The following is a 24,890-nucleotide window of genomic DNA, read 5'->3' as shown; positions in this document are numbered from 1 at the left end:
CCTCTCTTCTTCATCTCTATCAGCTCCTTCTCTCCCTCCCTCCCTCCTTCCTTCCTTCCTTCCTTCCTTCCTCCCTCCCTTCCTCCCTCCCCCTTTCTTTCCTTCCTTCCTTCCTTCCTTCCTTCCTCTTATTTCCATCTCCTTCCTTTCCTCCCTCCCTCTTTTCTTCATCTCTATCAGTTCCTCCCCTCCCTCCCTCCCTCCCTCCCTCCTTCCTTCCTTCCTTCCTTCCTTCCTTCCTTCCCTCCTTCCTTCCTCCCTCCCTCCCTCCCTCCCTCCCTTCCCCATTGTTTTGTTTAACATGTTCCCCCTTTCTTTATGAAGAGGAGGGAAGGAAATCAACCCCCATGAGCTGCAGCAAATCTAACGTGGGAAAAAGTCAATGTGACTCAGCAGTTCCTGTGTTTATTTATATGCGGTTATTTATTTTTTAATAGCATGGCTAAGCCTCCGCTTTGTTGTGATTCTGCCCCTGGATCGCTGGGCTGCTTGCAAATGTTGATGAAGCTTCGGAAGGGAAGACAAAGGACAGAGACAAGTCACGGGGAAGACACGCACGACGAGGGAGAGCCTGAAACACTGCGATCCTTTATTTAAATCCCTTGGACCCTTTTCTTCAATCAAAACGATTCCCAGCATGATGTCTTAAGATCAATAAAGACAAAAGAGCTTAAATCCCCCAAGTAGGGATGGAAAAAGAAGCAACTTACAAGGAAAGGGGGAACAGGAGGGAGGAGGAAAAATGAACGTTGGGTCAAGTTCTTCAAGTTGTGCCCTTCTTGTGTAATGCTATGAGAAGAAACATTTCTGACTGAGTCCCCAGAAGGAAATGATCCTGGCAGATCCAGCTGAATTCAGAATCCCTTATAGAGGTGGGGGCAATCAGGCTCCTGCGGATCCCTTGTTGTGGAAACCATCAAAGTTCAGCTATAGAAACCTGTTTCAAAGAAGGAGTGAATTTCTATGAAGTCCTCATGTTCTCAGCCAAAAGAAAGAAGGAAGGAAAGAAAGAAGAGAAAGAGAAGGAAGGAAGGAAGGAAGAGAAAGAGAAGGAGGGAGGGAAAGAAGGAAAGAGGGAGGGAGGGAGGAAAGAAGGAAAGAAGAGAAAAGAAGGAAGGAAGGAAAAAAAGAAAGAAAGAGGGAAGGAAAGGAAAAAAAGTAAATCAGAAATGAAGGAAAGAAGGAAGGAAGAGAAAGAGAAGGAAGGAGGGAAAGAAGGAAAGAAGGAGGGAGGGAGGGAAGAAGAGAAAGAGAAGGAAGGAAGAAAAGAAGAAAAGGGAGGGAGGAAAAATAAACCAGGAAGGAAGGACAGAAGGAAAGAAGAGAAAGAGAAGAAAGGAAGGAAAGAAAGAAAGAAAGAAAGAAAGAAAGAAAGAAAGAAAGGAGAAGAGAAGGAAGGAAGGAAGCAAGGAAGGAGAGAGGAAGGAGAAGAATGAAGGGATGGAAGGAGAGAGAGAGGAAGCAAGGAAGGAGGGAGGGAGGAAGGAAGGAAAGAAGGTTTTCCATGGCACTATCACTAATCTGTTTTCCCAAGAGGGAAGTACCTGGAAGGTAGACAAGGAAATGACCCCCTGCAAGGGTATAAACCAACCTCCATCTGTCTTTAATGGTTTTAGAGCCCCCATCCTCACTTTCTGGACCAGAACTGGCAGTGTTAACTCCAGCAAAGCATAAATGCAAAACCACCAGTCCTGCTTTCACTCACAAGGCCATCAGAAGGCTCATAATTTCTTCCTTCCTTCCTTCCTTTTTTTCTTTTTTAACAGCCAAGAGGGGCGAAGACCCAACTCAGGAAAGAGAAGAGAAGACGTTCAGCCTCTGGCCACCACCACGACTCTTGAAATGATTAGGAAGGGAGGGTGGGAAATCAAAACTTTGAGGTATATGAACTGTGAAATTAAATCGAAATACTCAAATAAGGAATCTTATAACAACATAAGCAAAGATGTTTACCAGGGCTTGAAGTTAAATACAGATTTTTTCCCCCCGTACAGCCCAAATACAAATCTGCAATAAAGAATGTTAAATATAATTTACAAGTGGGAGGGAACAGGTAAGAGGGGGAAAAAAAGGAGTTTCTAGCTGTTGTAAACCTGTAGTTCTGGGACAAAGAAATTAGGAAAGCTGTCCGGACCCACTCTGCACAAATTGGTTTTCCATGTTGCTTCTTTCTTTTCCTTTGAAACATCTTCAGGATTTCGTTCGCTAGATTATAAAATTCCCTCCGTATCTCGCCAAGGAGAGCTAATGAATGAAGTGGCAGCCAAACCAAGGATTCCAGGAGCCTCTTTCCTTGGTAGAAGAAGGGAGAATTGATGGGCGAGAAGAAGCACCTTGATCTGATGGCCCATGTCCAGCAAGATGGTGTCTCTCTCAACACCAGGTGTTGAAGAAAAAGATGGAAGAGGACGAAGGAGGACTCCTTGCAAACACCTGAAACTAGAAATAGGTTTCTCTAGCAAATTTCCTATTGCTTCGCCATTAAAATTGGCTTCAGTCCCACTGGGGACCGTGAAAAACAGACTTGGGAGTCTCCTCGCAGCTTCTGTTCTCTACCGTTGCTTAATTATGACATGGTTTTATTGTACCTCGTTTCATATTAATTACCCACTCATGCTGTTGTTGTCGTCTTCATTATAAAATTGCCTTTTGCTGTATTATTTGCTATTTCGGTTATCCGGTTTTTCCTCCAAAGAAGGTAGGAGGAGGCAAAACCCTCTTAAGTTCTCCTCCTCTTTTCATCCTGACAACTTCACGAGGCAGATCCAAGCAAGACACCACGAATGGTGCAAGAGTTGAGTTTTGTGGCCAAGGAGGGAATGCAAACCTTCTATTAGCAGGTCCAGGTGAAGAATACGGAGAGGTATGAGTTGCTAAGGTGGAGAGATACAGTTGGAGAAAACCAATAATGGAAACGCTGTGTAGTCAACCAGTAGTTGCAAAGGTTGGTCTTATAATGCTGAACGAGAACACAAGTCAAGATAGACCCTTCTTTCCTGAGAAGGCCGGAGCTGATTCTTGACAATCCTAGGAAAAAGAAGATGGAAGACATCCTAGTCAACACACAAAGCCATCTGAGATGACCTTGCAATAGCAGACTGTCTTCCACACCTTTGGAGGAATTCTGGGTGTTGTAGTCCCCACATGTTTAGAAAGCGCCTGATTTAAGACAGCCAACATCTACTGCATCCAAATTCACGCCCAGCTGATGGCAAGGAGAAAAGGGTTAGAGTTTGGGGAGTGCCCCCCCCCTCCAAATTTGATCACAGTCTGGTTTCGAAAGCCCCCATCTCCAGGGACACAGCCGAGAATCCTTTGTGCTATCAAATCCCAGGTGCATTACGTGCCAGGCCGAATTTGAGTTTACAATTTGGGATTAAAATAAATCCGAGTCTTTTTCTGCATGCCTGCTCGACTCTCTGGCTCCCGGAGACTGCTGGGTAAACTGCCTATTATCCGGCGGTTCCGCTCCGGTGGGTTCCCCAATAAAACTTTTCATATCCTTATAAACGAACTCGATTGCCATGTTATAAACATTTACACTGTGCTAACAGATCATCTCCGCACATCAGAATTGGCTAAATTCCCTTTTCCAGATGAATATATTGGAAGAGATTAGAGATATGATAGCTTTTCAAATTGCTGAACCCAGAGAAATTAGTTTAGTGAGCATTTACAGAGGCTAAATTGGAACCATTAAATAGTGGATTAAATTGATGGTACTTTCCATTGTCTATCCTTCGGTACTGCTGTAAAATCAATTAGCCGTCACTATTCCATTCTCCATATAGTGAGATTGTCAGTCGGCAAGGAGCTGGAGAAATTCACAGCAGTGGCAACCAGTGTGAAAATACACCTATTAGGTGATGTGGCATGAAATAATATCACAGGGCAGAAGGCCTGGTGAGATTTATCCTCGCCTTATCTCGACTTCAACCGAGAGAGGACAGACAATAGTTTTGAGTTGACACTCATCTACTCGCTACACGGATAGACAACGATGCTTCTCCGGCTGACAATTGTAGTGACATCCCTTTCTGCCTCTCCCCCGCCCAGTTTGGTGGGGTTGTTTTTTTTTTTTTTTTTTTGACAGATAAATAAATAAAAACAAAGCAGAACCCTGTCCGTAATGTTATTCACTGGGATTTGCCGGGTTTGCATGATTACGGAGGCACACACCCACACAAACACGGAGTTTGGTGGCTCAAGAAATGCAAAGGAAAACCGCATTTGCTGAGTCTGGCAATGGGCAATGGAAGCCTCCCCAGTAAATATTAATTATTTCCCCCTGGGCTGAGGGTGTCACACAGATGGGTCATTCACCTGGAAACATCTCAAGGTGGACAGGGAAGGTGAACTGGAAGAATAGCAATAGCACTTAGACTTATATACAGCTTCCCAGTGCTTCACAGCTCTCTCTAAGCGGTTTACAGAGTCAGCCTCTTGCCCCCAACAATCCGGGTCCTCATTTTACAGATGTTGGAAGGATGGAAGGCTGAGTCAAGTTTGAGTCAGTCGGGATCGAACTCCTGGCAGTGGGCAGAATCAGGCTGCAATACTTCATTCTAACCACTGTGGAAGGAAGGAAGGAAGGAAGGAAGGAATAGCAATAGCACTTAGACTTATACATTACTTAACAGTGCTTCATATCCCTCTCTAAGCGGTTTACAGAGTCAGCCTCTTGCCCCCAACAATCCGGGTCCTCATTTTACAGATGTTGGAAGGATAGAAGGCTGAGTCAAGTTTGAATCGGTTGGGATCAAACTCCTGGCAGTGGGCAGAATCAGGCTGCAATACTGCATTCTAACCTTTGTGGAAGGAAGGAAGGAAGGAAGGAAGGAAGGAAGGAAGGAAGGAAGGAAGGAAGGAAGGAAGGAAGGAAGGAAGGAAGGAAGGAAGGGCAATAGCAATAGCACTTAGACTTATATACTGCTTCACAGTTCTTCGCAGCCTTCTCTAAGTGGTTTACAGAGTCAGCCTCTTGCCCCCAACAATCTGGGTCCTCATTTTACCCACCTCGGAAGGATGGAAGGCTGAGTCAACCTTGAAGAATGTCCATTTTGCTCTCCAGATTCATGGAGATCTAACCCTAAGTAGGTTTGCCCCCCAATGGGATTTTCCCATGTATTTTACCACGAAACCTAGATAAGGTGAGTTCGAAAAGTAAGAGCCCTCCTGAGCATACTGACGTGCTATGAATCCATTTGTGATGTCCATTTTGCTCTCAGGAAAAGAATATTTGTTGCTCAGGATTGAACTGTGGGGTCCTTGGTGCTCTCTGAGCTTGGTTGTTTTTTTGCAGATGTTTCATGACCCAACTAAGTGACATCATCAGTGCTAGAAGGGAGAGGGGCTTGTTCTCTGTTTATATACAAGTAGTTTGCATTGCCATTGTTGGTGGGAATATTCTTCATGGTTCCTAGATTTGTCTTCTGTTTACTGGAACCACCAAAGAACCACAACAAGGATGCTTCCACCAACACTGACAGGGAAAGTCATGGTAAATAAACAGAAGGCAAACCCCCACTCCTTCTAGCACTGATGGTGTTACCAAGTTGGGTCATGAAACATCTGCAAGAAAACAACCAAGCTCAGAGAGCAGCAAGGACCCCACAGTCGTCCCCTCCCTCCTCCTCCTCCTCCTCCTCCTCCTCCTCCTCCTCCTCCTCCTCCTCCTCCTCCTCCTCCTCCTCCTCCTCCTCTCCCTTTCTGCAAACTCCCACTCCCTTTCAGCACTGATGATGTTACCTATCTGGGTCATGAAACGTCTGCAAGAAAACAACCAAGCTCAGAGAGCACCATGGTTCAATCCTGAGCAACAACTGTTCTCTTCTATCAGTACAGTTGCTTCCACATGGTCCTTCTATGATGGCCACCGAACTGGGAAATCCAAGGAACTGTAAATGTGGTGGTAGGTAGGTAGGCTTGTTCTGCCACGCATCATCTCAAATCTTACTATTGCTTTCCTATTGCTTTCCACCTTCACCGAGGAGGAAAAAACCTAGGTGTTCCTGAATTATGGCCACCGGGCACCCCGCAGACACCTCCTTCCTCCCTGGCGGGAGTTCTGCTCCCTCAATCAATGGAGAACTACAGCAAGATCTATCTTCTCACTTCCCGGTTCTCCTCCATCCATCATCATTATCGCTCTTCCTCCTGATATGCCACGAGAGCCCGCCATGATACTCGACTGGCATTCACATAATTGCCGGACTTCAACATCTCTGTCCCTTTGCAAACCTTTTGTGACATGCAGTGGCGCCATTCTCATTGTGCGGTGTCACCCGGCAGATCCGGGTGCCACGAGACTTGAACTCTTTGACAATTCTGCAGTTGTGGGAGCGGAGGGGGAAAGGAGGCCCCTTTCTTCTGGCCAAAAGTGAAGGAGAAAAACCACACGTCATCCTAAAACAGGTCAAACTTTTACATTACCTTTCACTTCCCTTAGCTTAGAGATCTGCTAAAGAGCCCAAATGCAACTTTTAAACTTTTCCAGTTTAAAACCTATTCCTTTGCGGGGCGGGTTGCATTGAGAAGAACCGGTTAACGGGGTAATTTATGGTTGCTTCTTATTCAGGTTTTCACTGAGTTGTGGGTCTTTAGGACTCCAAGACATCATTTCACTGGGATTTTCTTTCAGAAACCACCTTTGACTTTTCTTGTGGGCCCCTTGCTTCAATGTCTTTAGTGTCCTGTCCACTTGTCTTCTGCTTTTTGAAGTCAAAAACATGACCTTGTGTTTGTTGGCAAACTACCTCTTCCCCCTTTTTATTAACTGTGTAAAGTTAAATAAAATGACCACTATTTTATAACCAGAAGTTTCTTAATATCAGGAAGTTTCTGAAAACGTTGCACTTTGAGATGTTATTTATATTTATTGAAGACCGGATGCCTCTTTAAAATGAAAAAAAAAAAAGAATTTGTGATTTATGGTTTCGATGACTGGATAGGATACTTACAGAAAGAAGAGTAATTGTATGTCATGCAAGAGAAGCAGAAATTAAAATATATTTGTGTTTACCGCTGCGATGAAGAATATCGGAAGCCGCTATCTCTTTCTTCTTTTCTATTTTTCTTCAACCTTTTTTTTCTTTTCTTGCCCTTGTGAGATTGTTTTAACATTAGCTTTTTTGCTTCCTCTAAAACATTCTTCCTCTATGTTCACACATAAGGGCTATGTCTGTTAACTACACAACCTTGCAATTTATATCTCTCTCCCTTCTCCACTCCAATTTGCTAATTTCTCCACAATGGCACGTTTTTATTTTTTTCTCCTCCTTCATTGGAAAAAAGCAATATTTGATCTCCAGCATGTCCTTTTCTGGTTCAAAGCTGGGTTACTGAGCTATGGAAGGCTGTCTGGAGAAATTATTCACCAGTTGTCGAGTCACAATAGCGTTGGCCGGGGGGGAGGGGGGAATTAGCTGGGGATCTCCAAGGCAATGGCTCTTTCTGCTTTTCTTTCTGGAGATACCAAGATTCGTGAACAATTAATTCTTGGTTACTAAACTCTGCCAATAAAACAGCTGTCAGCTGCTGTCCTGGTGAGGAGCTGTTTAATATCCCAAGAGAGGATAATTATTCTTATCTGATTTGGCTCGGGAATGAACTATGAAGAGAGGAACTAGACAAAGAATGCTGAAGGCAGATGTCAGTTGTGCTTCCCATCAGCAGCTAATGATATGCAGGTAGTCCTCGAATTACGACCACAATTGAGCCCCAAATGTACGTCGCTAAGTGAATTTTGCCATTTGTTCAGTGAATTCGCCCCCACTTTATGACTTCCCTTGCCATAGTTGTTAAGTGAATTGTTGTAATTGTTAAGTTGTTAAATGAATCTGACTTCCTCACTATGGAAGTGTTTGATGTGTTTGATCAAACTATGACCGATCAAACCAGTCATAAAATTACGGACTTGCCTCCCCAGACAAGGCGGTGGGCCATGGCTGCAGATGGCACTGCAAGTTCTGTATCTTTCAGAAAATAAGGCACATAGCAGTGCTCCAATATCTCAGGGCTTGCCATAAAGAAAAGGGGAGTCTACCTATCCACCAAAGCACCTGAAGGCAGGACAAGAAGCAACGGATGAAAGATAACCAAGGAGAGAAGCAACCTAGAACTAAGGAGGAATTTCCTGAAAGGGAGAACAATTAAAAAGTGGAACGACTTGCCTCCAGAAGTTGCGAAGGCTCCAACACTGGAAGTTTTTAAGAAGAGATTGGACCACCGCTTGTCTGAAATGGTCTAGGGTCTCCTGTTTGAGCAGGGTACTGGACTAGAAGACCTCCAAGGTCCCTCCCAACTCTGTTTTTCTGTTACGTGCTTGATCCAGACTATTATGATGACCAATGGAAGCCATCAAGAGATGAGACAGCTGAATTTCTGAACTGAAGCTTAATAAAATAGATGGAAGGAGTTACTTCCTAGGGCCATGATGGTGAACCTATGGCATGCGTGCCCAAAGTGACACGTGGAGCCATGTCACCTGGCACGCACGGTGTCAGCCGTTCCTCTTCTGTGTTTTTGGTGTGTATGCACGTGCGTTGATCAGCTGGCTTTTGTGCGTGCAGCAGTGCTGGAAACCGGAAGGGCTGTTCTGTGAGGATGCGTGCTGTGATCCGTCCCCGTCCACACACACACACAAACACAGCCAGCCGAGGGTTAAGGAAGCACTTAGCACACACCCAGGTCTTTATCTCCAACTTGGCAGCGATATACACACCGTCTGCCAAGTGCTTTTATTTCCACAGAAAACAGAAAGATAATATACTCAGCGTCCAAGAGTCCAACAAAAATAAATATTCCTCTCAGCAGTTTCGGACGAGGCTTTAGTGACTATCCAAGGTTTATTTTTGTTCGTCACAGGGATCACTGGCCACCACCCTCTATTATATAGTCTCTGGGGTGTGGTCCAGTGACTCAGTTCTAATCCCTAGCATGCCTCCTGAGCTGCTGCAATCGTTTATCACGCCTTCGGAGGCGTGCGTCCAGGAATGACGTCTCTCCTTCACTCTCATCCGAGACACCTGTCTCCCTGCTAATCTCCTCTCCCTCGGCCGGCACCTGAGACAGTGCCAGAGGGGAGGGGCCTGGAGAGGGAGGTCTGGCTGACTCCTCTTCCTCATGCTCGGAGCTTTCTTCCTCCGATGGGATAGGCTCAGAGGGCGGGGCCACAACATGCTGGCCAGCTGACTGGCATGTGCTATGCGCGGCAGTAACCGGAAGACTTGCCGGCCAGCAAGCATGTGCACGCTGGAAACCAGAAGTATTTTTTTCAGTGCGTGCATGCCCCCTAGTCAACTCCTCTTCTTGGTTGCGGCCCAGACTCCCTTTTCAGCATTTGGTGCCATGGGTGCACGCTCCCTTTTTGGCACTTGGTGGATGTTCTCTTTCTCCCTAAACCCTACTCTTTCCCCCTTTTCATGCATATTTTCTCAGCCTTTTCAAAAATGGCCAGAGGTATGATGATAATAATTGCCAGGCTTCCTGGTTTCCCTCTCTCCCATCTCAAGAGGGTCCTCGGACTAATGACCATGGAACTCAATTTAACATCCTCCAACCTCTATTTACTGAAGCCTTACCATGGAGATGGTGTGCCGGATTAATGGATCTGCCCAGCATCTGAAGGGTGGCTTAAGAGGATCTGCAGAGGAAGTGATGGTGGCCTGAAGAGACCTTTGGAGATGGGAGGGAACTTCTTGAATTTGAGAAGCTGTTGAAAGCTCCGGGCTGGGAGGCTTGTCTGGTAAGATTGATGATGGAGCTCGGATATCACAACTCGCTAAGTAATGGGAAGGATATTTAAGACTTTATATGGGGTGGGTGGGTCACACCTTCAGCTTTGGGTAATCAAACTAATTAGAAGAAATTCCTTTGGCGTTTTTATGGTTCCCCAGCACGGGAAAAGTTTAGCATTATTATATTAAATTTATGGAAAGTTATATTTTCTACATATCTTGTTTAATCTTGTTTACACATGGTAGGATTGTAAGCTAATTAGAGCTGGTCAACAATTGGATCAACATATACATTTCATTCATTCATTCATTCATTCATTCATTCATTCATTCATTGAACTGTTATTGAATGAGTGACAGAATAACAGTTGGAAGGAACCTTGGAGGTCTTCTAATCAAGCCAGAAACTTCCTTCCTTCCTTCCTTCCTTCCTTCCTTCCTTCCTTCTTCCCTCCCTCCCTCCCTCCCTCCCTCCCTCCCTCCTTCCCTCCCTTCCTCCCTCCTTCCTTCCTTCCTTCCTTCTTCCCTCCCTCCCTCCCTCCCTCCCTCCCTCCTTCCTTCCTTCCTTCTTCCTTCCTTCCTTCCTTCCTTCCTTCTTCCTTCCTTCCTTCCTTCCTTCCTTCCTTCCTTCCTTCCTTCCTTCCTTCCTTCCTTCCTTCCTTCCTTCCTTGTGTTTGGGGGACGTTGAAGTACTGTATGATGTCGTCGCATTTGAAACAAATCATACAACTTATTTCACAGCATACAATTTTCCTGTTGATTCTGCAGTTGTGGGTTTAGGGTTAGGATCTTGCATTCTATTTTTTTTTCAAACTCCTTTATGGACTGAACAGCCAAAGCAAGGAAACCAATCCTTGATGGTGATTATAATATTTAATGAACTGCTCACTATGTATGCAGCTTCACCTTGAGGTTCCTCTAAACTTTACACTAATGAGAAGCAGGATATAAATATAATTTTAACAATAATAAAGTCAGCACCCTGGTGATTACTACAGGCTCACATGGCTCCAGTGGTGAATAATTTATCTGGAATGAGCATGGAGAATAGAAAAAGATACTGTTGATACAACACAAAGACAATTAAGCACCTGTAGTAGCTCAATGCTCAGGGTAGAGGCTGAAATTGTTTGTTATGACCCTCTTCACCAGGAATAGTCTGGTCTGAAGGACCATTTTAGGAGCTTCGGTAGACCTCCAGCTTCATTCCAGATTCCAATCCAAGAATATCTGAACTCCACATTTTGCATCCTGTCTTCTGGTTTTTCTTACTACTTGGTCGTTATTTGTCTCTCTCCTTAACAACCTTCCTGGGTTTGGGAGGAGATGCAATTTCACGCCCTTTGTGTTGAGACAGAAACATGGCTAGGGGTACATTAAGGCTACGAGAGAGAAGAGAGTTGCTCAGAAAGGTCACCCAGAACCTCAGAAGGTGAGAAGTGCTGTAACAAGGGATTCTCATGAACTTGGGTGACCTGAGCCAAATTCTGATTGTGATGGTCTATTTTGGTGAGGATCAACGTCATGGCATCCCTGGAGCCCAGGAGCTCCGAGTGACAGTTGGGATTATTTAAAGCTTTGTTGGACAAGGAGCACAGGTGTTTCCCAGATGTTTCCGAAACAGGACATTTCTTCATGGCGAGGTAATACCTTCTCTCTGGAAACTAGCATGATGCCACAAGGAGGATCAGAAGTTTATGGAAAGAACAATATCAACAACATCGCCTACTAACTCACTCTAATTTTTTTAGGAGCAACCAAACTGATGGGTGGGAAAGGAAGGGAAAGAATTCTAGAGAACAATCAACAAAACCAGGTTCGATCAAAGCTGCACAGAAGCCATGGAAGGTCAAAACAGTAGCAGGAAAAGAAGATGATGAATTCCAAGGAGGATGAATAAAAAGGGGCCAACTGATGTTTTCTGATGTTACGGCTGACTTCAGTTGGAAGCCATAACTTGAATCCTGATGCAACCAACAGGATTCAGGTATGAAGTTAAGGAGCATAGAAATTCTCCTTCCCTCACTTCTGGGTCCCCACGAGGTTTTGATGATGAATTCATCAATGAATTCTCCCATTCAGATATGTTGAAGTAATAAATAAATCCATTCATCTCTCCCCTATCCTCCAGGAATTCAAGATGGCAGACACGGCATTCCTTTCTCTCCTAGGGACTCTACCACAACAGCCCTGTGTAGTAAGTTGGGCTGAGGGAAAGAACAAGAGACTCGTGTGTGTGTGTGTGTGTGTGTGAGAGAGAGAGAGAGAGAGAGAGGGAGGGAGAGAGAGAGAGAGAGAAAGAGACAATTGCCTTCCTCCAATTAGTTGCTTTTCAGATGAGTCCAGACTACAAATCCCATCCACTCATGCCTGGTTTTCTTTAAGGACAGGGCCGGTCCTGGGATCTACCTTACCTCACATCTGATTCAAATAGTCTTTATGTAGCGGGGTGTGTTCTTTTTAAATTTTGGCTCATTTATTTCCAATCTCCAAAGGTTGCAAAGCTGAATATCGTTGAGTCGATGCCATTAAAGTGGGCAAGACTGGAGATATTTGGAAGAGTTTATTAATTTATTCATTTTTGTACATTAAAGTAACACCATAAAACTATCCCATCCAACTGAGATAAGAACTGAGGAAAAAGCATGCAATATTCTACTGGGGATTGACACCACAATGCCAAAGATATTGTGTGGGTCAGTTTTGGTCTGCTTTAAGCTCAGAAGAAGAAACGTTGAAGATGACTTCAGTGGCCAATTGGAAGAGATCTTTGGTGCTTTGAATGTGATGGATAAACACTATCATTCATACGAGTTTTGGAAATAGACGTGATGATGATGATGATGATGATGATGATATGATGTCATTCAGATACATCCTTTAGGAGAACTTCAAATTGATGAGAGGCTGTATCCTTCAGGACCTCTCTAATAGCTTATAAGTAGCCAGTGATTTCAAATAAGGATGATATTATTCTACGTTCCTATGCTCTGTGATGTTTACACTAATGAGAAACAAGATATAAATATATTTTTAAACAATAATAAAGTCAGCATCCTGGAGATTATTGCTTGCTTGCTGGGGAAAAGCAAGGTTTGAAAGCACCAAAGAAATGTTCCATTAAAAAAAAATGGTAAAAAAATAAATAAATTTAATTTACGTTGAAAAAATGTTTAAAAAATAATAATAATAATACACTTTCCCTCTCTCTCTTTTACAGGAACCAATTTGAGCAGCCCCATTAATAAATTTGGGGACTGTTTCCCTACGATTGAGGGACCTGCACGGCCGTCTAAAGAGGGAAGGCGGGGAACAAAGAGACTTCAGAATCACTCAAACATTTTCAACATCCCCTCTTCTAATTGGTAATTTTGTAATATTTATTCACAACAGATCTGATTGCCAGATTCCCACTGGCTCCCCTCAGGAGGTTTTGCGTGAAATCCATTCGAAATGGTGTGTCAGGGTCTCCCTGCCTCCCCCTCCCTTTTTGAAGTCACCATCTGGCTGATAGACTTGAGTCTGTTCTAATACACTGACCCAGTGAATGTCTGTTAAACAATTCCCTTGAGTTTATAGTCCTCTTACAGGCAAGACAACCAGGGAAATAGGAACGAAGAAACACACTGAGATATCCTCAGAACAACCCCAGTCTTTTTTCTTTTTTCTTTTTTAACACATTACGCCGATGGCTTGTAAAAGGATTTGATTTACAGGGAATATTATTCGGGACAATCAGGGGGTATTTTTTTCTTCTACTTCGTCTGATCTAGTTGGGGAGAGAAAAATCTAGCTTTTAATTAATAAGGCAGGCGCTTTTCCTGCCATCGTGCCAGATTCGGCCCCAAATTTCTGCAAGTCCTAAAAATAATCAAATTATATCCACTGAGAAGGAGAGGTTAATCAGCTCAGCTTTTCTGGAATGACTGTTAAGACTGGAGGAACAACTTAGTCGGGTATCCTGGTTTGATGTTTACAATCCTGGATAATATTTAAGCAGCTCCACTATTTTTCTTCTCCAAACAGCAAACCTTAAGTTAAAGTTAAACCTTTGGCTCCATCAGCCGCAGACCCCGATCCGGCAGGAATTTCACGCTTCCTGCAATCATAACCCCCATCCGAGGCATTTCGGCACAAAGCGATCAAATTAAAAATTATGAATGAACATTAAAACAAAATCAACTCCAGCTTTTTTTATATATATATATACAACAACACGGATGGGAAATTTTGGCATAGGGTAACTCTGACATTTCTCTTACCCGAGAAAAGAAAAGGAATAAAAGATGTAGATACTTCAGACCCAGAGAAAGAAAGGGGATTGGCTTTCTAATCTGCCATGATTGCTTAAAACGGGCATGGCCTGGTTTTGTAATTTAAGGGGCTTGACTCCCTCCTTCTTCATCAGTTGCTCTTTTGGCCTCTTTATTAAACCTGCCTGCATTTTGCCAACATTTATCTTGTAGCCCGCGATGGCTGCCACGTGAATATTAAGCAACCTTATTCAGCTTGGGCAAGAATGGCCAAAGAAACAGATGGGACCAGTCCTAAGCTTTCCGCCGTGGGTACAAGGCTCACCAGCTGTTTCCCATCCTTTATGCTAGGAGAGGGGGGGGGCAGTGGCTTGGCATCTGCAAAAGGTGGATGCCACCCCCTCCCAGCTTTTGTTTGTAAATACAGCTGAAGTTCCAGCCGACGAATGGGAAGCCCACCTCCTCAGTGGTGGGAAAAAAATCAAAAGGTAAACAATGAAGACTGGTTCCCACCGGCCACTGGACTCCGCCGGCTTTTTAATCTTTTACTTCTAGAACAAATTGATTTCTTGCCAGTCAACAACTCTTTTACTGATGTTGTCGGCTGGTCTTGTTGAAGACGACCAGGTGCAGGGGGCTGGGACCGTTCTGCCCCACCCTCTTTCTGTAGGAGTTCCCAAGCCCATAAAGCTAATGGGGAGGAGGAGGAGGAGGAAGAGAAGGAAGGGGAGGAGGAGGAGGAGGAGGAGGAGGAAGGGGAGGAGGAAGAGGAAGAGGAAGAGGAGGAGGAGGAGGAAGAGAAGGAAGGGGAGGAGGAGGAGGAGGAGGAGGAAGGGGAGGAGGAAGAGGAAGAGGAAGAGGAAGAGGAGGAGGAGGAGGAGGAGGAGAAGAAGGGGAGAAGGAGGAGGAGGAGGAGGAGGAGGAGGAGGAGGAGGAGGAGGAGGAGGGGAGGAGGAGGAAGAGACAACAAGGGAAAGAAGCTTCTGGGGCTCTATGCCTAAATGGATTGGAACCATCTCTGTGGTGGGATTCAGCCAGTTCGCACATATTCGAGAGAACCGGTTGTTACCTTTCTAAGCAGTTTGGAGAACCCGTTGTTGGAAGAAATCTTATTTTGTTTTTTTTTCCCCCACTTTACAGGGATAATCCTGTAAGGAAGGCAGGAAGGAAACATTCTAGTGGTGTTTCTAGCCTAATCTTTATTGCCCTGCTTACAGAAACTGCCTCTCTGATTAACCCTTATTACATTGTAACAGCTAAGGTGAAGCGCCCCTCGGCGTGAGTGACGTTGAGTTGGCCACGCCCACACAGTCACATGACCACCAAGCCATGCCTACCCAGCTGGTCATTAGGGCAGAGAACTGGTTGTTAAATTATTTGAATCCCACCACTGCACCATCTTCTCATCTGGGTTTAGAAAATGGCTTCAATCTGAACATCTGGACATCAAATCTAAATATTGGGGGATGCCAAGCTTCCAATTAAATGAGGGAGGGAAGGGAAGGGAAGGGAAGGGAAGGGAAGGAAGAAAGAAAGAAAGGAAGGAAGGAAGGAAGGAAGGAAGGAAGGAGGGAAGGAAGGAAGGAAGGAAGGAAGGAAGGAAGGAAGGAAGGAAGGAGGGAGGGAGGGAGGGAGGGAGGGAGGGAGGGAGGGAGGGAATCTCAGGTGTGCACTGCTCTACAGTTGCAACAACATCTTCGTTCTGTCGCAACTCCCTTCACAGACCTGCTTCCAATAACAACTCCAACAATCCACTTTGCCTGACCTCTCCTCAAAGGGTCACAATCAGAAAGCGAGGCACACAGAGGGGGAGAAGGGAAGGCTGGAGAAGAGAGGGATATTTTTGGAGCAACGTGGGGTACAGGTTTAGCCCAGGCATTTCTCCTTCCCCGGAGCATCCCGTCTCCTCCAGCCTGGCTGCCGCTTGGCCTCCCCCTGCAAACCAGGGCCAGGGGCGGCCGAGGTGGAGGGCCAGGCCCACGCTCAGCTCTGATTGCTCACATCCGTCTGCCTCTGCTGACAACCGGGGCTGTTAGCAGAGTGAGGCTGCAGTTTAATTTACCTGACTTGTTAACAGCTCCCTGCTTTTGTTTTGCTTTATTTTCCCCCCTCCGCTCCCTCCCCCCTGCCCGCTCAGCCTTTGCTTCCCCCCCTCCCTGAAGTTCTGGATTGTCAACATTTTCACATCTCCAGGTTAAGTGGTGCGTTCCCGCCAGGCCACTAAGATTCCCAATAATCCGATCATTTGTTCCCGGGTCTTGGAAGCTTTGGAAGGCAACGATGGGTGTACCAAAAGAGTTGGGTGGGAGAGATGGATGGACAGCAAGAAACACCCAGCAGTTTGACAGCTGTCCATCATGGGAGCTGAAATGTTTCCCGCCTAAGAGGACTCTGACCCTGGCTGTAACGTATGGCTGCCAGAAACCAGGTGGGTTAGAAAGCTGCTGTGGCTTAAGTCCCTAAAAAGGCAGGGTTAAAAATAGTGGCATCAGATAGACTGCTCCGGTTTGCAAGCTCTTGAGTAGTTACTATATGTACAGAAATAAATCTGTCAGCAAAACCTCTTACAGCTGCTGCTATCTGGAATCGCTAGCTTCTGATTTTCTCTGTATCTCCCACCAATGCCCTAATAGTCCTCCTTCTCCTCTTCTTCCTTCTTCCCCCTCTCTCACTCCCTTCCTTCTCCCTCCTCCTCCCCTTCCTTCCTTCCTTTCTCCTCCCTCCTCTCTCCCTCCTCTTCCTCCCTTTCCTTCCTTCCTTCCTTCCTTCCTTCTTCCCTCTTCCTCCTCTTTTTTTTGGGGGGGAGGTTAGTCTATTTAACCAGCTGCCCACAATAAGCCTCAGAGAAGCTTTTTCCCCTCTGCTTTCCACCCCACTTCTTCTCGGTCAACCCAATAAAACAACTGGAAAAACAGAGGATGTCAACACTTGAAATCCAGAGGCTAACTCTGCAAACCAATTTCAATTTTATCTGCATGAACAAATCCAGGCTCGGAAGGATAAGCTGTTTTTAAATGAAAATAAATGGGGAGCCAATAGATCTCAAATGAGAAGTTTTGGCTGGAGTGTATGTATGAAAGAAGAGCTACAGATTTGGTGAAGGGTGAAATGGGGGGGGGATCAGACGGCTGAGACCAACCCCAACAATGATAGAAATGCATTGGCCCCATAGAAAAATCAGGCACAATTGAAAAGATGACAAATTAAATTTAAGCTCAGGGATGTTCATACACTCCCAAACCAAGCTAACAACTCCGTCACAGTTGAGCTGAGGAATAAGGTGGTTGGCATGTGTGAGATTGGAGCAGAACTTTGTTTTGTATATAATCAATCAATCAATCAATCAATCAGAATAGAGCTGGAAGGGACCTTGGAGGTCTTCTAGTCCAACCCCCTGCTCAAGCAGAGACCCTACACTATTTCAAACAAGTGTCTGTCCAATCTCTTCTTAAAAATGTCCAGTGTTGGAGCATTCACAACTTCTGGAGGCAACTTCTGTTCCACTGATGAATTGTTCTCACTGTCAGGAAATTTCTCCTTAGTTCTAGGTTGTTTCTCTCCTTGGTTAGTTTCCATCCGTTGCTTCTTGTCCTGCCTTCGGGTACTTTGGAAAATAAGTTGATCTAGGACAATCTAGGACATTCTTTTATTCCTGTGCACCTTTCTATGCCCCAGACTGAAAGGAGTTTCAGAAGAGAGGACTTTCTTTCTGAGAATATAGTGACGGAAAGCATCTTTTTAGAAGAAACTTCAGTATCTACATTGAATCACCATTCTCCAGATTATTGAGGTCCACTCAGCCCATGGTGCTAGCAAATCTATTCTAGAAACCATTAAGAATCAATTTGAGACCTTTCTGATTTGTCTCCCCTTTTTCACTGTGGGAAGTCCCACCAGCCAGTAGCAGGGACCATTAATTCTTCTGACAACAGTTATTGGAAGGCTCCAGTTTCTGATACTGGACCGGACACCACTGTTAGTAAGCATAGACACATTGTTCTAAGCTAAGATCTGACATGTTGGGCTCAAGATGTTGGGTGAATCCACTGTGTAGCTTCTAGTTGATGGTTTAGGACTCATAATACTAGGCCGGGGTTTCCCAACCTTGGTAACTTGAGGATGTGTGTACGTCAGCTCCAATAATTCCCTACCAACATGGAGAATTAAATCATCTAGAGATTACCAGAAAGGGTGCTTCCTTGAGCCCCAAAAAAACCAAATGGACCAAGTCTCCTAATTTTTCCAAACACCTCTGAAGACCAGGACTTAACATCGGTGATAATAGGATCACTGCATCTCCTTTAAATGAAATATTGAAAGAAACTTCTTTTCCATCAAACCAAAATGCAAAAGAGATGAGTAAAAAAAATTTAAAAATATTCAAAATAGTTCTTTGTGTATCCCATTAGTCCCTGAAGGGCACCTGGTTGGAGGAGGCTTCTCTATCTGACCAGAACTAATTCAATTGGGGGCCGGCTCACCCAGCCGGCTGATTGGACCAACACTTCTTAATGAGACAAGCCACACAGTCGGTCTGGCCCCATTAGAAATTCCTCACATAATCTCCAAATTTAATGCCTTTATCATTACTCAATGGATCAGTGAACAAGGGAGCTACAGAAGGACAATTAGAAACATTTCTTTTTTTTTTTTATTCAAATTTTTTTTCTCCCCTATCACTCTGGCTTTTATCGAAAGACTTATTTGTTCGCTAATTGCAAATACATAATTTTGCTGGAGACTTAGGTTACATGGCTAATAGAGTCCCGAGCAGCACACGATGGCTTTCTGGGATAAATTCCTATCCAGCCATGTTGAGATTAAAATGGGATTTATTTATCAGTTACCGTTTGGAAAATAATGCGTTTTTCCTTCTTTCGGTAAGTTTTTTGCCTATTTTGCATGAGGTCACCGCAATGCTTTGGGGGCGGGAGGGAATTAAAATCTGTACCTAGAAATTCTGAATCCTGCCCCACTTTCCACCAGAATTCAATACTAGTTCCATGTCTGATTTCTCCAAAAGAGTGGGTCAAACAACTCCACATTAAGGATTCATTTGTATGCATTTTCATGCACACGTCTCTTAATAAATGCACTTTTCCATAACAAGCATTGCGGGTGTCTGACTTAAACTAGGCTCCTAAGATCTGTCCTTCTTTTCACTTTTATGGATAAATACTTCCCTCAATATAAGGCCATCTTGTACATTACTTTCATGGATGTGCATATTTTTATCCATCCCTTCCTAATGAAAATGTGCAATTTAAAATTTTTAAAAGGTTGGATTCAAACCTGAATTGCTTTTTTAGTTCATGGTTTGGCTCCAAAGAGATGAATTAGGTTAAATTCGCAGAAAGATGAAACTCGGCTGAATATTCGTCCCAGGCTGAGTCTAAAGATCCTCATTTAGTTGATTCCTTTCTGAATATGCCTGTCGCGATCCATATTTTCCCAATGAAAAAGTGCATTTCAAATTTTAAAAGGACCGATTCAAATCGTCATCGCATTTCACTTCGTTATTTGGTTCTGAAGAGATAAATTAGGGAAATTCGCAGTAAAATGACAATTGAACAAATATTTGTCCAGAATGGATTGTTAATATTTATTTGTTACATTTATAATCCATTTTTCCTTCAAGGAAGAAAAATACCCCATCCTCCAATTTTCCCTCACAGTCCAGGGCTCGACACTAGCCCTTTGAGATGTTAGGAGAAAGTGACTTTTCCTACTTTAAGTCACCCACATACAATTGCCACTAACATTTATAATTAAGTAATAAATCAGCATTTGCCTTTTCTCGTGAATATCATGTTATCTACATCTTTGGATTGAAAAGCTATACCTTACAAGTGCAAATTTATTTTTGATGAATTAGCCAAGTTTGCATCACAATGAAAATTGAAGTAACATTCATTCAGGGCTTCTCTCTGGCCATTTCTCCAAATTTGATTCGGTTTGGAGCATCCAACGGAGTAAAGAGTAATATTGACAAATTGGATATTTACTTTTTTCCTTCTTCTTGTATCGCCCCCCCCCCCGCCCCCCCACCCCAGCAATGAAACAGCCAGAATTCCAAGGTAGGAACAGGTTTGCTGATTTGGTTACTTCAAAGAGACCTTCTTCGTTCATTATAGAGACCATCGTAGGGGGCAAAATTGATCTGAAGGAGGCTTAGGGTAGGCAGAGTGAGGAACGCCACATCAGCAGTTGATTTAAATCAATCTTCCCCCCTTTTCGCTCTGGATTTTACATGGATCCTAGAACAAAGAAGATCTGCCTTCTAAGGGAACGTGCTAAGAGGGCAAATTATTCACTCCTTCTATGCCATCTGAGCTCAGCGGGGGAGATGGGAACAGCAGGCGGACTCTTAGTTAAACACTCCAAGTGGGAAAAACAACTTTCAGGTGTGGTTTACGATGTCTCCAGAACTGTTCCCACAAGCCAACATGATGGGGAGAGTCTCTCAGGAAGTGTGAATTGCAAACATCCAGAGAGACATAACATCCAGTTGGATTCATCTGCACATTCTTTCAATATATATATTTTTAAATAGGTTGGTTGGTTGGTTGATTGGTTGATGGATTGGCTCTATGTTTGATCCCAAGAAGTCTTGATAGCCCAAGAAATGAATAAGCAAGTCCAAAAGCAGCAGTTGCGGGCATTGGTTTAATAAGGAGTGAACCCAACTCATGTCAATCTCCAAGGTGGACGATCAGAATGGGATCTTCCTACCTGTTCAGTTATGGAGTCAAATGGAAGAAGAGCCTTGATAGTACAGTGGTCTAAGCACCCTGTTATTAACACAGCTGCCTGCAATTTCTGCTGGTTCGAATCTCTCCAAGGCTCAAGGTTGACTCAGCCTTCCATCCTTTCTAAGGTAGGTGAAATGAGGACCCAGTTTGTGGGGGCAATAAGCTGACTTTGTATAAAATATACAAAAGTATGAAGGCTATTGCTTAACGCATTGTAAGCCGCCCTGAGTCTCTGGAGAAGGGCGGCATATAAATCAAATGAAAAAAACAAAAAGAAAAGAAATCTGCTAAATTGGATGCAGATCTGGAAAGAGATGTATCTCTGCCATTTTTCATCCCGAAGCAGTTGGAAAGGAGCGCTGCCCCTGAGATGCAAATACGATATATAGTAATAGTCATTAATAGGGATATCTGGATATCATGGATTAACAGGTTTACTAAGCTGGTGGCCATCATCACTTCTAATGGTGCATATTTGTCAGACTTAAAGGCTGATTCACACCAGCCATGCCATTTGGTAGCTGTGCTGTCATTCGGGGAGTGGGTGAAGGAGAAGTTCCTCAGTTATGGACATGAACTTTTCCAATTTATGTGGTGGTTGTGGTGAACGTGGGAAAACCAGTGGAGAAGCTATGCCTGTCTTCCATGCAGGGGTCTCTGCTGAAGCCACAAATCTGAACTCTTAAGAAGCTGGAGCTGGCATGAAAATAAAGTGGTCCAGACTTCCCTTTCCTAGATAATGTAGACATCTGGTGTGATTCAGAGTGGAATTTTGAGCCAGACTTTGAAAGGATCCAAAACCACCTGCTTGGTGGCAACGAGTGAGAAGATCAACGAATTTGCTGTGGAGTTTTTACCCTGACCACTAGATCATATTGGCTGTTCCTGGAAAACAAATTCAGGTTGGACTTGTCTAGAAGACCTTCAGGTGCAGTTTAGAGCAGGATGTTTTCAAGAAGAAGTTCTCCAGAAGAAAGAAGTCAACGCCATGAACCAATTACCTGTAGTCTGGCTTGCCTTGGAAGAAACTTTATTGCCTCTCATTTTCCTAGAAGGCAGTTCTCCCAGCAAGGGCAACTGAATCTTAGACTTAACGGCATCTACACAGGTGTGTGCAGGTAATAGAATTTCACAATTTCGGCTTTTTAAAGAGGGAGAAGAGAAGTAACTCAAGGAGGATCTTCTGGCAGACAAGGAACACCAACCCTAACCTAGGCTAGGAACAGGTGTGTAGAAATTCATACCCAGACACCAGATAAAACAACATTCCCCTCCCGTCCCCACCTCTCCTCGACTTCCATAAATCAAATCTCTAATTCTTCACTGTCCAGCCAGATTGCTCGCTGGGATGGTGATGTATCGCCCTCCCGCCCTTGACAGCTGCAGGAAAATCACTCATGGCCAAAGACAGACCTCTAAATCTGCCATTATAGAGTGCTGAAAGGAAGAATCTCTGTTTTTATAACCTACCTCAGCTATAATAAATATTTAAAATCCACATTAACATCCTCTTATAGTTACAATCTAGCCTCTGTGGAGAAGCGTCCAACTTAGATTTAATTAGCAACTGAACTCTACCGGTGCAAAGTCCAGGTTAGGCCCGGGTTCCAGGCCTCTGGCGGAATGCTTCTGTTTTCTTAAACTACCTACACTGTAATAAATATCGGCCACGTCACCGGCTCTCCCGGTTAGAGACAGAGGTCTTTTTGTGTTCTCCAATGCTTACATTTAATTTAAACGATTGGATCTTTCCAGACGCCTAGGGGGAAAATGATTTTCTTCCTCAGCAGAAGTTCTGCCGTGCTTTTACGTCGAAAAGTTGGCACGGCCTCTTTGGCACCGAAGTTGGGGGTGATGGTGGAGCTTTTGGGGGCAGGTAAGGCAAGACGGAGGCAAGGTCAGTCAAGAAGAGGTCTACTCCAATGACAAGAAGCTTGGATTGAATTCCCAAGTCCCCCTCTATAGATTCTCCCAGAACCTGGAAGATTCCTCCAGAGAATCATCCCATTCGGAACGGAACCTATCTTTCTTTGGCCAATCTCAAACCGGCAGCCAGACTAAATCCCAAAATCCAGCAGTGTAACCATGGTTGACATCACATTCCTAGGGTAGGTCCAGTTCTCATCCAGAAAGTCCTTTTTTTTTTTTGAGAAGCTGTGAATCCAACTGTATTGAAGAAAGAATCTTTCTTGAAAAATATTAAGAATATGGGTAATACGCTGCACTCAGTGGGTTAAACAAGGTAAACACCACGTTATGGGATATATAAATATAAAGAAATTTGATTCTGGGGATTCCTTTCATTTTGATTTTTTTTAAAAAACCGTTCTGAATAGTTTGACTTTTCCTCTTTTGTTTCATCACCCTAAGGTCTTCGCAGAACCCATAATGTATGTGCTCGTTGCTTAGGATAAAGGACATCACCTTCACGCTGTGGGTTACTCAGGACCATATATCTTTAAATGTACGGACCCCTCCTTCTCGGAGGGACTTTAGAAGTAATTTAGTCTTGGGGAGTTAACGTCTTGAGTGTTTCAAGAATACTGTTGATTCTGGAAGGAAGCAAATTGTAGCCCGGAGGAAGATACACATTGATAGGGAACACCGTCCCTTGAGTCTGACAGTAACATGAGCTATGGTTAGTTTTTTTTCTTTTTTTCTTTTTCTTTTAACTATTGCTTTTCCAGATGGTTTCTCATTTCTACAGGACCGCATGCTTGTAAACTTGGGAAGTCTGTGGCTTTGAGAAATTGGTTGAATTCCACCAACCTGTGATTGGGAGAACTAAGAATAAGAAAGTTGGAAGGAACCTTGGAGGTCTTCTAGTCCAACCTTCGGCTTGAGAAGGAGACCCTACACCCGTGATGGTGAACCTATGGCACGCATGCCACAGGTGGCACGTGTAGCCATATCAGTGGGCACGCCAGCTCAGCTCTGGTGTGCATGTGCGTGCCAGCTGGCTGATTTTCGGGACTTCTGGGCCCACCAGAAGTAGCGAAACAGGATGTTTCCTGCCTCCAGAGGACGTGAGAGAGGGTGGGGAAGGCCCGTTTTTCTTTCCCACCTGGCTCCAGATCCTCTCTATGTGTCTGGGGAGGGTGAAAACAGTCTTCCCCACCCCCTCGGAGGCCTCTTAGGGGTGGGGAAGGCTGTTTTCACCCTCCCCAGACGCATAGAGAGGATCTGGAGCCAGGTGAGAGAGAAAAACAGTCTACTGGGAGCCGGGGGGAGGGGGGTCATGCGTGCATGCATGGGGTGGAGTGCATAGAATTATGGGTGTGGGCACACGCGTGCGTGAACCCCTTCCGCCACCCCCTCTGGCACGCAATGGTAAAAAGGTTAGTCATCATTGCCCTACACCATTTCAGACAAATGGTTGTCCAACATCTTCTGTTATTCTCTTTACAGGCTATTTTACAGCCTTCTTTATCCAGCATCTTGAATTTGAAAGGTTGACCAGTCCACCTCCGCCTTCACAATCAAGAGCCCCTGGGAAGAAGACTTAAAGTTGACCACTGATGATGAACGTGCAATTGCTAAAATGTAGAAACGGTTGTTGAAATTTGAAACAGAAGAAGAACAGGTTAAATATCGTACCATAAACTGAGCAAAGAATTCTGGTTATAATATACAGATGTATATCTATAATGTACAGATCTAAAGAAATTCCACCAGAATATCACAGGATAGAAGTTTTCTACAACAGCAGGAATCTTCTGGCGTGGTCTTCTGTTGCAGGGTTTCCAGACTTTGGGCTAGAAGACCCTACAAGAATTTTTTTTATTTTTGGTAGTTGGGGGCTGGGGAAATCCTGTTGCAGTGGAATTCCCATCTGTAGCGTAAAATGGTGCAGACAGCTCTAAACAGATTGCTGGTTTCATCCATGACCTCAGAAACAAGCTGAGAAGGTGCAGTGGGGTCTCTTTAAAATATGTATATTTTTTGCATTGCATTGTGGCACACCATCATTCTCCACCCCCCATGGATAAATCAGGCTGTCTGGTCCAACAAGCTGAAAGCCAGAATTCCTCTTCATGTGACTTCTGATTATTCTCCACCCTTGAAACCCAAAGTTGCTTCTTTGGCGAGGGCTGGTGATCACCTGGAACTATTTTCCCAGTTCTCCAGCTCAGCAGGGGTGTCCATTA

At 44.3% G+C, this 24,890-nt stretch overlaps 1 long non-coding RNA gene across 1 annotated transcript; it reads right to left on the bottom strand.

Annotated features, from left to right (window-relative positions):
* Positions 1 to 391: 391 nt before the first annotated feature.
* On the bottom strand, positions 392 to 2,545 carry LOC117679428 (uncharacterized). Its single transcript, XR_004595393.3, has 2 exons — positions 2,139 to 2,545; positions 392 to 937 (listed from the first exon to the last, which is right to left on the bottom strand). It is a non-coding gene; the product is annotated as an uncharacterized LOC117679428 (long non-coding RNA).
* Positions 2,546 to 24,890: the final 22,345 nt, after the last annotated feature.

The sequence above is a fragment of the Pantherophis guttatus genome, chromosome 14 (genome assembly GCF_059756535.1).
Source record: "Pantherophis guttatus breed Tessera chromosome 14, ASM5975653v1, whole genome shotgun sequence".
NCBI lineage: Eukaryota > Metazoa > Chordata > Lepidosauria > Squamata > Colubridae > Pantherophis > Pantherophis guttatus.
Note: the sequence above shows the minus strand (reverse complement) of the source record. Positions and strands in the feature narration are given on the sequence as shown.